Source organism: Otolemur garnettii, unplaced genomic scaffold, assembly GCF_000181295.1.
Source record: "Otolemur garnettii isolate 467f Iridium unplaced genomic scaffold, OtoGar3 scaffold00038, whole genome shotgun sequence".
NCBI lineage: Eukaryota > Metazoa > Chordata > Mammalia > Primates > Galagidae > Otolemur > Otolemur garnettii.
Window position 1 is genome coordinate 4,121,188 of NW_003852433.1, and position 13,390 is coordinate 4,134,577.

A 13,390-nucleotide genomic window follows, 5' to 3' on the forward strand; every position below is an offset into this window, starting at 1 on the left:
ACAGCAACCTCCAACTCTTGGGCTTAAGCAATTCTCTTGCCTCAGCCTCCCAAGTAGCTGGGACTACAGGTGCCTGCCACAACACCCGGCTATTTTTTGTTGCAGTTGTCATTGTTGTTTAGCAGGCCTGGACAAGTTCAAACCCACCAGCCTCAGTGTATGTGGCTGGTACTGTAACCACTGTGCTATAGGCACCAAGCTGTCTCTGGCTTCTCTTACTTAGCATAATGTTTTCTGTAATATTTTCAAGTTCACCATGATGTAACATGTATCAGGGCTTCATTTCTTTTTATGACTAAATAATATCCTGTTGTATGGATAGACCCATTCATCTGTTCATAGACATTTGGGTTGTTTTCTCTTTGGGGCTATTACAAATAATGCTGCTATGAACATTCAAGTGTATTTCTCTTAGGTGTGCTGTGTTTTCTTAATTAAAAATAACTTATACTTTTTTTTTTTGGGAGACAGAGTCTTGCTTTGGTCACCCTATCTAGAATGCAGTGGCATCATCCTAACTCACTGAGACTTCAAGCTCCTGGGCTCAAGAGATCCTGCCTCAGCCTCCCCAATAGCTGGGACTACAGGCACTTCCCACAATGCCTGAATAATTTTTCTAATTTTAGTAGAGACAGGGTCTCACTCTTGCTCAGGCTGGTCATAAACTCCTGACCTCAAGCCTCCTCCCACCTCAGCCTCCCAGAGTGTTAGGATTATAGACAAGAGCCATTGCACCCAGCCTTACATTCTTAATTACAAAAATGATACATTAGATATCACCAAAGTGACAAACTGGAAACAAGAAAATGTTGACACACCCATAATGTCTCACAGATATCCAGTGTGTGGAGCTCTGCAGATGTTGTTTTGCTTACCATTCACTTACATGGAGTGTGACAGGGAGCTGGGACAACTCCCTTTGTGCAGAAGTCAGCCTGCATCCAGCTCCTGTGATCCCAAGTGTAACTACCCTTACTGACCCATTCAGTGCAGAAAACCAGCTTTGACTTGAAAAGACAAACAGCTAAGAGTAAGAGAAAGAAGGAGAATTTTTGGAGGCCTGGGGGTCAGGGAAAGATATTTAAAGGGCAGGAACCTTTTTTTTGTTTGACCAAAAAAAAAAAAAAAGTGAAAAGAGGCAAAAACAAAAACTGGGGAATCATTATATTGAGATGGATGGATTATGGGTGATTTATTAAAAAAAAAAAAGAAAGCCTGTTTTAGGCTTGGTGCCTGTAGCTCAGGGGCTAGGGCACCAGCCACATACACTGGAGCTGGTGGGTTCAAATCCAGCCCCAGTGTCTGCCAAACAACAATGACAACTACAACCAAAAAATAAATAGTCGGGTGTTTTGGCAGGCACCTGTAGTCCCAGCTACTTGGGAAACTGAGGCAAGAGCATCGCTTAAGCCCAAGAGTTTGAGGTTGCTGTGGGCTGTGACGCTGCGGCACTCTACCAAGGACGACAAAATAAGACTGTCTCAAAAAAAAAAGAAAGAAAACCTGTTTTAATGACACTATATTGCTGTTACGATGTTTTGCCACTAAAAAGATCCTAAGAAGCCACTGAGGGATTAGTGATGAAAAAGAATGATTTTATAAAACTCACCAATTCTTAAGAAGAGTGCAGCTAAAAGAGATTTCTTGTTCTTTTATAGTTTCTTCCAAGAGCTGGCTTACTAAGACGGGCTGAGTGAGCAGCCAGCTGAAGACTGGAGGGAAGCTTTGACTATCTCCTCTCCAAGCAGGAGAGTTGCTCATGAGCACACAGGAAAAAGCAGGTAAGAAAGGGCATAAAAGGATTCTCTCTTTAAAATCACTGTGGGATGAAAACACCACACTGTACCCCATGATTGCATTAATGTACACAGCTATCATTTAATTAAGAAAAAAGAATAAAAAACATTTTTAGAAAAAATAAATGATTAATAAGAAAGACTGTACCGCTTTGCTTTTTTTTTTTTTTTTTTTTTTGCAGTTTTTGGCTGGGGCCGGGTTTGAACCTACCACTTCTGGTATATGGGGCCAGCATCCTACTCCTTTGAGCCACAGGCACCGCCCCCTGCTTTGCTTTTTTAAAATATCTTAGTGTATAAGTATCCATTCCCAAACTATATGTTCTTTATTACAAAAAAAAATTCTTTTAATGTTATTTTGTGTATTTTTATTTTTTGAGACAGAGTCTCACTCTGTCACCCTGGATAGAGTGCTGTGGCCTCATAGTTCACAGAAACCTCAAACTCTTGGGCTCAAGTGATCCTCTTGCCTTAACCTCCAAAGTAGCTGGGACTACAGGTGCCAGCCACAACACCCGGTTACTTTTAGAGACAAGGTCTCACTCTTGCTCAGGCTGGTCTCAAACTCCTGAACTCAGGCAATCTACCTGCCTCGGCCTCCCAGAGTGCTAGGATTATAGGCCTGAGCCACTGTGCCTGGCCTCTTTATTTTATTTTTGGAGACAGAGTCTCACTCTTTAGCTCAGAATAGAGTTAGAGTGGCATGATTGGAGCTTACTGCAGCTTTGAATTCTGGGGCTCAAGTGATCCTTCTTCTTCATCCTACCAAGTGGCTGGGACTACAGGCGTACACCTTCATGCCAGGCTAATTTTTCTTATGTTTTATATAAGGGTTGCACCATGTTGCTCAGGCCAATCTCTAACTCATGAGCTCAAGCAATTTAAACATAAGCATTTAAAAAAGAGTTCTACTTAGTCTAAAAAGTACTCTTAAATAGAAAAACTTACTTGTCTACTCAGAAGCACAGCCTGGAGGTAGCAGAATGCCTGGCACAGAATCTGCTACTTTCCCATCCTTTGCCCAGTGCAGACATGGCTAACTGATCCCAGCACTCTTCACCAGTCTAAAGTCCATCTCTGTATCCCTCCCTTTCTGTTTTTCTCAAAAGGCAGCTTCTAGGAGTGGATTTGAGCAGACATACACAGAGCAGAAGGGGCAAAAAGAAACTATGCAGGTGCAGAACTGCAACTCCACCTAGTGGCAGAGCTTCTTAATTGCAGGCAGAGTACCTAGAAAAGAGGCCCAGGTGCCTGCACCAGCTTGGCAAAGCCAAAGAAAAAGACAGTAAATGAATGATTTGGTCTGGTCTTGTAAAATGCAATATCCCTCCTAGATGACAGTTTTGAATTTCAACATAGGGTTCTCTTACTATAGCCCAAAAGATTGACTAATAGAAGCATTTCAGGCAACAGTTGGTAGCAAAGGGCCTTTAGAAAACTCCAGATTCTTCTCCAATATTCCTTTTACCAAAGGCTGACCCCTTTGTCTATCCCAGGCTTCACACTCCACAGATTATATATAACATGCTTTAGATTCAACATGGCATTATATCCTCAGCAGTCTGTGCCAAGCACCGGGTGAAGAGCTCTACATACCATATCTGTATTTACCTACATATATGTATGAATGTATTTGTATACATACATATATATATACACATGAGTCCTACATGTCTCATTTAAATGTTCCTCATAGCAAAATCATAGCAACTGAGACAAGTGCCACTATCCCCAGTTTCTAGGTGAAAACACTGAGGCTCAGAGAGGAGAAGCAACGCGGCCAAGGTCACTCAATGAGGAGACACAGGCAAGACTGAAACCCCCTTCTAGCCAAGTGAGAGGACCCCGCAACGTCAGCCCCGTGCTGTGCAACAGGCCACCCTTGAATCCAAGGCCAGTCAACTGTGCTCCTGGGAACATCCCACCCAAGCTGGGCACAAGCAACCCAGATGGGCCAATGGGCTTCTGTCCAGAGAGAAATGTATGCAATGTAGGGTTCCAGGGCTGATTCTGGACCTTCTGGACTCTCCTGGCTTCTTGCTCCAAGGTGCTGCAGCCAGTTTGAATCCAGCCTGGCTGCTGTTATCTGTGTAACCGTTTCCTACCCTCCCTGGCCTCCCTTTCCTGAGCCAAAATGTTTCCTCTTGGAGATAAAGCATGAAATCGTGTAGATAGGGCACACACAGTGAGAAGCAGCTCAGCGTCAGCCGCTTCCCACCCCACACCCCTCATTTGCGCTCCTGCACTCCTGTTCCCTTTTGGGCTCTGTTCTCTCAGCATCTCTGACTCTGCCTCTGGGACTCCACTCTGAGTCTCTCCCTCTGTGCTGCGGGCAGGGCTGAGTCTCTCTGTCTCTGAATCTCTCTGTTTCTGCTTCTGCCTTTATCTCTGTCTCTGACATTCAGTCACTCTATCTCTCTCAACTGCCTCCTCTCTGTCTTTTCCTCCCCCTTTCTACCTCTTCCTCCCTCCCTGGGGTCAGGGGAGGACACAGCCTACTTTAGCTCAACAGGTAGGGGACCCCAGGTTGCCTGCCCTCTGGCCAGGCCCCATCTTCCCTGCTTACGCCCTGAACAGCCTCCGCTCAGGTGTGACCTGAGCATCTGGGAGCCCTGGGCCAGGCCAGCTGAAGACAGGACCACAGAATTCTTCCCTGGTGAGTAGGGAGTGAGCTATCCCCCTTCAGAGCCACTTCAGTGGCCTCTCAAGGCTTTGAGGCTGGGGCCCTATTCATAGGAATAGCTCCTGAATCAGCTCTGACACTTGAGGACCTTCTGCCTGCCCTATCCTTCTCCTTGGAGGAGAAAATGTACATAGAAACTTCACTCCAGCACCCAAAAGCTACCAGAGCCTGGATTGATGAGAGCTGCATTTTACACACACACACACACATGGATTTTATTCTTAACACAGAGGGTGACTATGCTGAGCATTTTTTTGGTATTAATATTTTCTCAAACTGTACAAAAGGATTTATAATGAAAACTAATACCCTCAGTCCCTCAGTTCATCACCCCAAAAGCAGTCAGTTACCAGTTTCTTTTGAATTCTTCTAGAGAAAATGAGTGCATGATTTAAGTATTTAGGGGTATATATCCCTGCAGTTGCCCCACAAATGGCAGCTCCTTTATTTACTTTTTCCACTTAACAAACGATCTTTGAAAATAGTTCCATATCAAACCACTTAGATCTCATCTTGTATACATATAATTCGCATACCACAAAATTTACCCTTTCAGTGTGTACAGTTCAGTGGTTTTTAGTATATTCAAGCTGTGTCACCATCACCACTATGTGATTGCGGAACATCTTCATCACCCTAAAAAGAAATCCCACACCCATGAGCAGTCACCTCCGGTCTCCTGCCCCCAGTCCCTAACAACCACTCATCTATTCTCTGTCTCTACGGATTTGTCTATTCTGAAAATCTCATATAAACACTATACATGGCCATTCAGGTCTGGCTTCTCTTACTTGGCATAACATTTCCAACTCAATCCATGTCATAGCATATATCAGTATTTGTTCTTCTTTATGATGGAGTAATATTCTATTGTAGATATAGACATTTTCTTAGGCCCCTTGTTCTTTTTTACAGCAATATAGTATTTTGCTGATGGATGTACTTTAATTTACCAATCTCCTATGATGGAAATTTAAGTCATTTCCAGTCTTCTGATATTGCAAATAGTGCTTCAGTTAATTTCCTTGCGTTCTTTGCAAATATCTTTTTTTTTTTTTTTTTTTGCAAATATCCTGTGAGAAACTTCCTTGATGTGGCATTGCTAGGTCAAAGGGGAGTACATTGTACAGTTTTGTTTTGTTTTGTTTTTTAGACAGAGCCTCAAGCTGTCACCCTGGGTAGAGGACCGTGGCATCACAGCTCACAGCAACCTCCAATTTCTGGGCTTACGCAATTCTCTTGCCTCAGCCTCCCATGTAGCTGAGACTACATGTGCCCACCACAACACACGGCTATTTTTTGGTTGTAGTTGTCATTGTTGTTTAGCAGGCCCAGGCTGGATTCAAACCCGCCAGCTCTGGCGTATGTGGCTGGTGCCTTAGCCTCTTGAGCTACAGGCGCCGAGCCCATTGTACAGTCTTATTGCATATTACCAACTGTGTTCCAAAGAGGCCACGTGTGAAAGTGACATTTTCCCCATACCCTTGTCGAGCCATTTTATCTGAACTTGTAAGTTCTTGCCCTCAGTTTTGCAAGGTGCTGTCTCACTGGGGTTTCATTTGCATTGCTTTTCTTTTCTTTTCTTTTCTTTTTTTAGAGACAGAGTCTCACTTTATTGCCCTCAGTAGAGTGCCATGGCCTCACACTGCTCACAGCAACCTCCAACTCCTGGGCTTAGGCAATTTTCTTGCCTCAGCCTCCGGAGTAGCTGGGACTACAGGCTCAGGCCACAACGCCCAGCTATTTTTTTGTTGCAGTTTGCCCGGGGCCAGGTTCAAACCCACCACCCTTGGTATACTGGGCCGGTGCCCTACCCACTGAGCCACAGGCGCCACCCTGCATCACTTTTCTTTTGAGTGAGGTTGAATGCCTTTTCATTCTAAGCTTGCTGTCTGATCACAACTTTTGTCCATTTATCAATTGAGTCATTGAATATCCAATATTACTGATTTGCAAGAGCTCTTTATATGTGGATGAAATTAGCCTTTCCTATACATTCCTATAGTTGATCTATATGTTGCAAATTTTTCTGCAGTTAACCATATTACAGCTGAACAACATGGGGATTAGAAGCACTTGCCCCCTCCATGCAGCCAAAAATGTGCATATAACTTTGACTCTCCCAAAATTTAGCCTCTGATAGCCTACTATTGATCAGAAGCCCTACCAGTAACATGAACTGTCAATTAACACATATTTTGTATGTTATATGTTATAAACTACATTCTTACAATAAAGTAAGCTAGAGAAAAGAAAATGTTGTTAATAAAATCATAAGAATGTGAGTAGGTATGACAGTTCATGCCTGTAATCCCAGCACTTTGGGAGGCCAAGGTGGGAGAATTGCTTCAGCCCAGGAGCTTGAGACCAGCCTGAGCAACAAAGTGAGACCCTGTCTCTAAAAAAAAAAAAAAATGCATTAACCAGGTGTGGTGGTGCACACCTATAGTCCTAGCGACTTGGGAGACTGAGGCAAGAGGATTGCTTGAGCTCAAGAGTCAAGATTATAGTAAGCTATGATCATGCCACCACATGCCAGCCTAGGTTACATAGTGAGACCCTGTCCCCCCCCCAAAAAAAAACAAACAAAAACAACAACAAAGAAAAGAAAACTATAGAGAACAGAAGATATAGTTTTATTGTTCATTCAGTGGAAGTGGATCATTATAAAGGCCTTCATCCTTGTCTTCACATTGAGTGGGCTGAGGAGGAAGAGGAAGAGGAAGGGTTGGTCTTGCTGTCTCAGGAGTGGCAAAAGTGGGAGAAAATCCACATACAAAAGTGGACCCACATAGTTCAAACCCATGCTGTTCAAAGGTATATTATATTTTTGTTCCATGCAGAAATTTTTAGGTACCCAAGTGTATTTCATATCGCTTCTGTCCTAGAACTCATAGAAAAATTTTTAAAAGGGTTCAGCCTATTTTGGATCCATCAGGGGAACCAGATAAATCAACAGAGGACCCCAGCACAGACTGCCATTAGTGGGGAAGCTCAGTGGATGAGTTGGGGGTCCAGGATACCTTCCTAGAGGGGATAATGACTGAACTGATACTGGAGGATGAGCAGGCATTGGTGGGCAGAGGAGGAAGACTGGAAGGTTTTTTTTTTTTTTTGCAGTTTTTGGCCGGGGCTGGGTTTGAACCCACCACCTCCAGCATATGGGGCCGGCGCCCTACTCCTTTGAGCCTCAGGCGCTGCCCCAAGACTGGAAGTTTTTAACTCTCACAGGGTTACTTTACTCCACTGGGCTTTGAGGAGAGTCAGAGGGGAGGCAAGAAGTCATGGAGGAGACCAATGCCTCAACCTGGGTGGGCAGGGATTGGGGGGCCGGAGGCTGGATAGGACACAACCAAGCAACAGGCACTAGAGGGAGGACCCAGACCTAGCCCTTCAGGGCTGGACAGAAAGACAGAGTCCGGCCTGGAGCCCAGGTACTCGGGAGCACCCCCCACATGGTGGTCTATCCATCTACAACTTCTCAGGCCCCTGCTAGGAATCCATGCCTCCTGGGCCCAGTGTCTCTGCCTGCCTCACTACCAGCCCCAGGCAGCCCAAGCCCACAGGGCAGCCAGTGCTAGGCAAGGGAAGGTGATGGGGGCAGAGCCTGTGCAGGGCCTGAGATGGGTGAAGTTCCCAGGTGGTGCTGGGTTGGTTGGCACCCTGGTCCTGCTCCTGTCAGGCTGCCCCTGGGGTCCTCTTCCCGAGTACCATCTTTCTACATCTGTCTGCCTGTCTCTTTTTCAGTCTGCGTTTCCACTGGTGTCTGTGTCTCTGTGGCTGACTTTGTGTCTCTCTGTCTCTGGCTAGGTTCTCCTTCTAAAAGTGTCTCTCTTTCTATCTCTGTCTCTGTTCTTTCTGATTCTTTCTCCCTACTACGTTCATTCTCCTGCCCCTCAGAATCACCTTCATGGAAGTAAAAACCATTCATCTTGGGGGTATCATGTAGCCAGACCAGATGGCTGTGTTTCCCACATACTTATGGTATCCAGCAGGTTATCCCTGGGAAGGGTCCAATGGGCAGCTCCAGGGTCTCTGCTCTGAGTGGCTCCTTGTGCCTGCCCTTCATTCCTGCCAAATCCATCAAACCACAGGGGCTTATAGCCACCACTTCAGACATATGCAGCAGGGAGTACTCTCTCCCTCATTGGGGATGAGAGATGGACACCCTCCTCCACAGATGTCCTCACACTCTGCAGACTATGCTCCCAGGCCCCTCATCACCAAACATTCCCCTCACCAGCCTAGAAGTTCTACTACCAGTGATATCAACTATTTAAAGTTTAAATGAGAGGAATCCCTGTTAACTCCCCCTCTTCCCAACATCAAACACTAAACATATCAGTCACTCACATTATAGTATGAATGAGCCAGCACTCCTCCCTCTATGCCCTAGTTAGATAGATGCTACATAATGAGACTTCATTAGATATGTGGAAAGAGAAGCAGAGTAAAGGACCTCAGAGAAGGCAGGTGGGGCAGAGGTGGGTGGGGAGGACAGGAAGGAGAGGATTTAGGGGAAATTACCAAAGGAAGGGAAGTGGAAACAAAGGTTGTTAAGGCCTCCCATTAGTTTATACCATCACAGTCAACAAAGCACAGTCAGTGAAGTGCCCAAGTCCTCATATCACCCCCATTTTGCAGATGGGAGAACTGAGGCTCTGAGAGTAGGGATTCTGTCTAAGTCACACAGAACATCCAGTTCTCCTATGCCCCAATACAGGCACCTTGTCCTGCCATGCTTGCTGGTGCCCGGCCCTGTCATTCTGATGTCCTCCTCTTACTCCTTCATAAGGTGTAGGGTTCTCCTCCCAAGGATTCCTGAGGAGGGTGGGAAAGCCCTCTCAGGGCCCTAATTTATGATTTTCCGACAGCTTCCTTCCTCCCATCACTCCCTTCTAGCCCCTGTCCCAGCTCTGTGAGGCAGGAATGAGCTGGGTAACAAGGGCAACTCCAAGAAGCATAAATAACGGCTGGGCAGCTGCAGGCTGTCTGGGTCTCCCTATACCCAGCTCTGGTCCTGTGGGGTGCCCTTACTGGAAGCACAAGGGACAGCAGAGCCAAACCCCCTGATCAAAGGAACAGAGAGCAGCCATTGTCCCCTAAGCTGGAAGCACACTGGGAAGTCCCAGCCCTCAGGCCCTGCCCTTTGTCTAGGCATGGGCTGTGAAGGCTGCTACCATTAATGCGGCCCCTTCCATTTCATAGTGTCTAGGCACTGCCCCAGCCATCAGGCCAGGGTCCCTCGGGGCTGCTACCACATGCTCTGGGCACCCTTTGGCCTACACAGGCTGCTACCTCACCTATAGAATAAGCAGGGCATGGGTGCTGGGCCCACACAACCTCATCTATCAACAGGGCTGATATTATGAGGCACCCTGAGCTGGGGAGGCTGTCCTGTGGGACTCAGCAAGAGGAAAGAGGCCCTTAGCTAGAGCTCTGAGGGAGTTCACAGGGCAGGAGGCTGCAGCCCAGGTTTGTTTGTTATGAGGAGAAAGCATTTCCTGTTTGGACTAAGCCAGGGTGAATGCATCAGTGAATCCACACCAGATGGCTGTGTTTCCCAGAAACCCATGCCCTGCTCTGGGAGGGTGCCTATGTGTGTGTCCCCGTGTGGTCCACATGTGTGTGGGTCCAGGTCTTGGTGGCATGTGTCCTTGTGTTCTCTCTGGCCTCATCAGCCCCCAGATGGGAGCCCAAGTTATCCCTTACCCCAAAGAAGCCCCCCTGCAGGCTCAGCCAGAGGGTGGCAGTATGGTCTGGTGGGTGAGCTCACTGGCCAGCACCCATCACCCACCAGCTGTGGGCCCTGCACCTGGAGATAATAACACTGCCTCTGGGTGGCAGAGAAGAGGGCAACAGACAATGCAAGCAAAATGCTTAGCACAGCGCCTGGCACACAGTCAGCACTTGGGAACGGAAGCTGCTGTCGTTACTGGCGGTTGTGGTCTGGTCTTGGCAGCGGAGAGGACAAGGCCCCCACGGGGGAGGCTCAGCCTGCAGGGACAGGGCTCTGAGACCTCGAGCCAGCCAGCCCCTCTCCTCCCTATGTCAGCAAACACTAAAACCTCAAATGACCAAAACCCAGGGCCTGTGGCATTTCCTGCCTTTCCACTCAGCTAGGAAAGTGAACCAGAAAGTTAGCTGACTTTACCAGGAAATTGAGCCATTAAAGGGGGCTCTGGTTGTGGCCAGGGCCACTGCAGGGAGACCTGCAGCTTTCATATTGTCCCAGAAGCTCAGACTCTTAGCAAGAGGGATTTAAAAAGATTCTAGGGCTTGTTTTTTCAGGCAAGGAAATGAGGCTCAGAGAGGGGAAGTGACTTCTCTCAGGTCACACTGCTCACTCGCAGTGATTGCTCTGTAATTGACACGGCTGAGCTAAAGAGGCACTGAGCTTGTATGGTGGTAACCACCAGACTGCACTACCACAAGGCACGGCTATAGTTATAAATAAATACTTGGACCAGGGGACCCCAATCTCAGCAACGACAGGCCCCTCTCTAACATAAAAAATGTTCATGACAGCCTTTACCAAGGTAGTCACTTGCTGGAGAAATTCTGCAGTGACCTGAATCTTTTATGTTTGGTGGCATTAGTTAAAGAATGTGATTGCCATTGATCACATGAACATCTCAGACAGGTTGCAAACAGACCTAATGGTGCCTTCTCATTCTATGGCACCTATCTGAGGTCCCAGACACCTCTCAGTCCCTCCAGGGCCCCTCCTACGACAGAAGCCACTGTCCTGTGCTTCTCCTTCCTATACAGCTGCTTGCCCTTCAAAGTGCCCCTTGAGATGATGGTTTACGATTCCAATCATTTGATCAGGGTCTCAGACAGGCCTGGGATCCTCTTGGGACATGGTCCCTCAGGAGTAACCAGTCACCTAGGAGGCTGAGTCATTGATCTAGCTGTGTTGAAATCAAGGCCTATAGCCAGGCCTTGTGGTGGGCACCTGTAGTCCCAGCTACTTGGGAGGCTGAGGCAAGAGAATCACTTGAGCCCAAGAACTTGAGTTGCTGTGAGCTATGACACCATAGCACTCTACCGAGAGTGACAAAGTGAGACTTTGTAGGAAGGAAGGAAGGAAAGAAAAAAGTTGCATTTCTTGGGGGGCCACAGAAGATGCCCCAAATTGTCACATGGAAGGGAGGGAGGCAGCTCCCTAGGGAAGCAAAGTTGGCACCATGGTGATGAAATTGGAGAAGTGATGAGCACTTGGGGAACCATGTGAAACAAAGGATGGTGGGTCTCAGGGCATTACCACGATATCTCAATTCTCCTCACACCCCCGAAAGGAAGGTAAACTGTCCTCTTTACAAAAGAGAAACTCGGGCTCAGAGAAGAGCAGAACTTGTCTGGGCTAACTTGGGCAGAAATGGCAGTGACAGAGTTTTTTTGCTTTTTTGTTTTTTTTGAGACAGAGTGCCATGGCCTCAGCCTTGCTCACAGCAACCTCAAATCCTGCGCTCCACCTCAGCTTCCCTAATATCTGGGACTACCCAGTTCCACCACAATGCCTGGCTAATTTTTCTATTTTTAGTGGAGATCGGATCTCACTTTGCTCAGACTGATCTCGAACTCCTGATCTCAAGTGATCCTCCTGTCTCAGCTTCCCAGAGGGTTAGGATTACAGACATGAACCTCCATGCCCAGTCAGCATTTAAACCCAGCTCTCTCTACCCATCCCCCCGGGGACAGAGAATCAGCTTATCAGCTTCTTCTGTATGTGCACACTGGTGATGTCACCCCCATACTGACTCGGCCTCAGGACCTGGTGTGTTGAGGAGAGGCAGTCCCCAGAAATCAGAGGTGGGTGCTGACAGATCCTCTGGGGAGTGTTTCTGGCATGGCAAAAACAGGCCCATGGCTCATGGTGGGCAAGGGGTTCGCCAGACAGGGGTTCGCCAAACGGGGGTTCACCAGACCAGGAATGTCTGGTGCATATCAATTCAGGTGGAGAGAGGGGTTAGAGACTGCTCTGGGAGGTTGAGGGGCTTGGATCCCCTTGGATGAAACCTCTAGTCCCTTCCCATAAACACACCCTCCTATCATAGACACACTTCATATACATGCACATAAATACATTCAGGCCTGTACACACATCCATCACATACACACATGACAGTCACAGCACAGACACGCACCCCCCTCCCACAGACACACTACGTTTGCATATACCTTGGAGGGATGCAGAACCCTTCCCTCAGAACCCTATCCATGTACCCCACATGAAGAAATTCCACACAACGCCAATCCTTACCTTGTTACAGACCGGGAGCTGAGGCCCAGACCAACATGCTGTCTATACTCTTCCCTAATTGTGGTTAAAAGCTGATACCTGGCTGAGCATAGCAGCTCACACTATTAATCCTAACACTGTGGGAGGCTAAGGCAGGTGGATTACTTGAGCTCAGGAGTTCCAGACCAACCCGAGCAAGACCCCCATCACTACTGCAAATAAAAAAATTAGCCAGATGTGTGATGTATGTGCCTGTAGTCCCAGGTACTTGGGAGGCTAAGGCAGGAAGATCCCTTCAACCCAGGAGTTTGAGGTTGCTGTGAGCTAAGGTGACTCCACTGCACTCTACCCAAGGCTACAGAGTGAGACTCTGTCTCAACAAAACAAAACAAAACAAAACTGACACTCTCTGAAGTGAGGAGATCTGGGTTTAAACCCTGACTCTGCCAACCACTGCCGGGATGCTTCAGATAGATGACATCTCCTCTCTGTGCCTCAGTTTCTACACCTGTAAAATGGAAATAAGAGTGGACAGGACACTTAGGGGATCAGCTCAGGTCTTTTCCTCCCTGCGGGACTGTGAGTACCTGGGCCTCGGTTTTCTCGCGTGTAAACTAGGAATAATGTACCCACCTCAGGTAGAGTGGTTTTTTTTTTTTTTTTTTT

The 13,390-nt window shown here is 47.3% G+C and overlaps 1 protein-coding gene across 1 annotated transcript in view; it reads left to right on the forward strand.

Annotated features, from left to right (window-relative positions):
• EMID1 (EMI domain containing 1) overlaps positions 1–13,390 on the forward strand; it is a 100,611-nt gene that overhangs the window by 32,225 nt on the left and 54,996 nt on the right. The window lies entirely within an intron of this gene.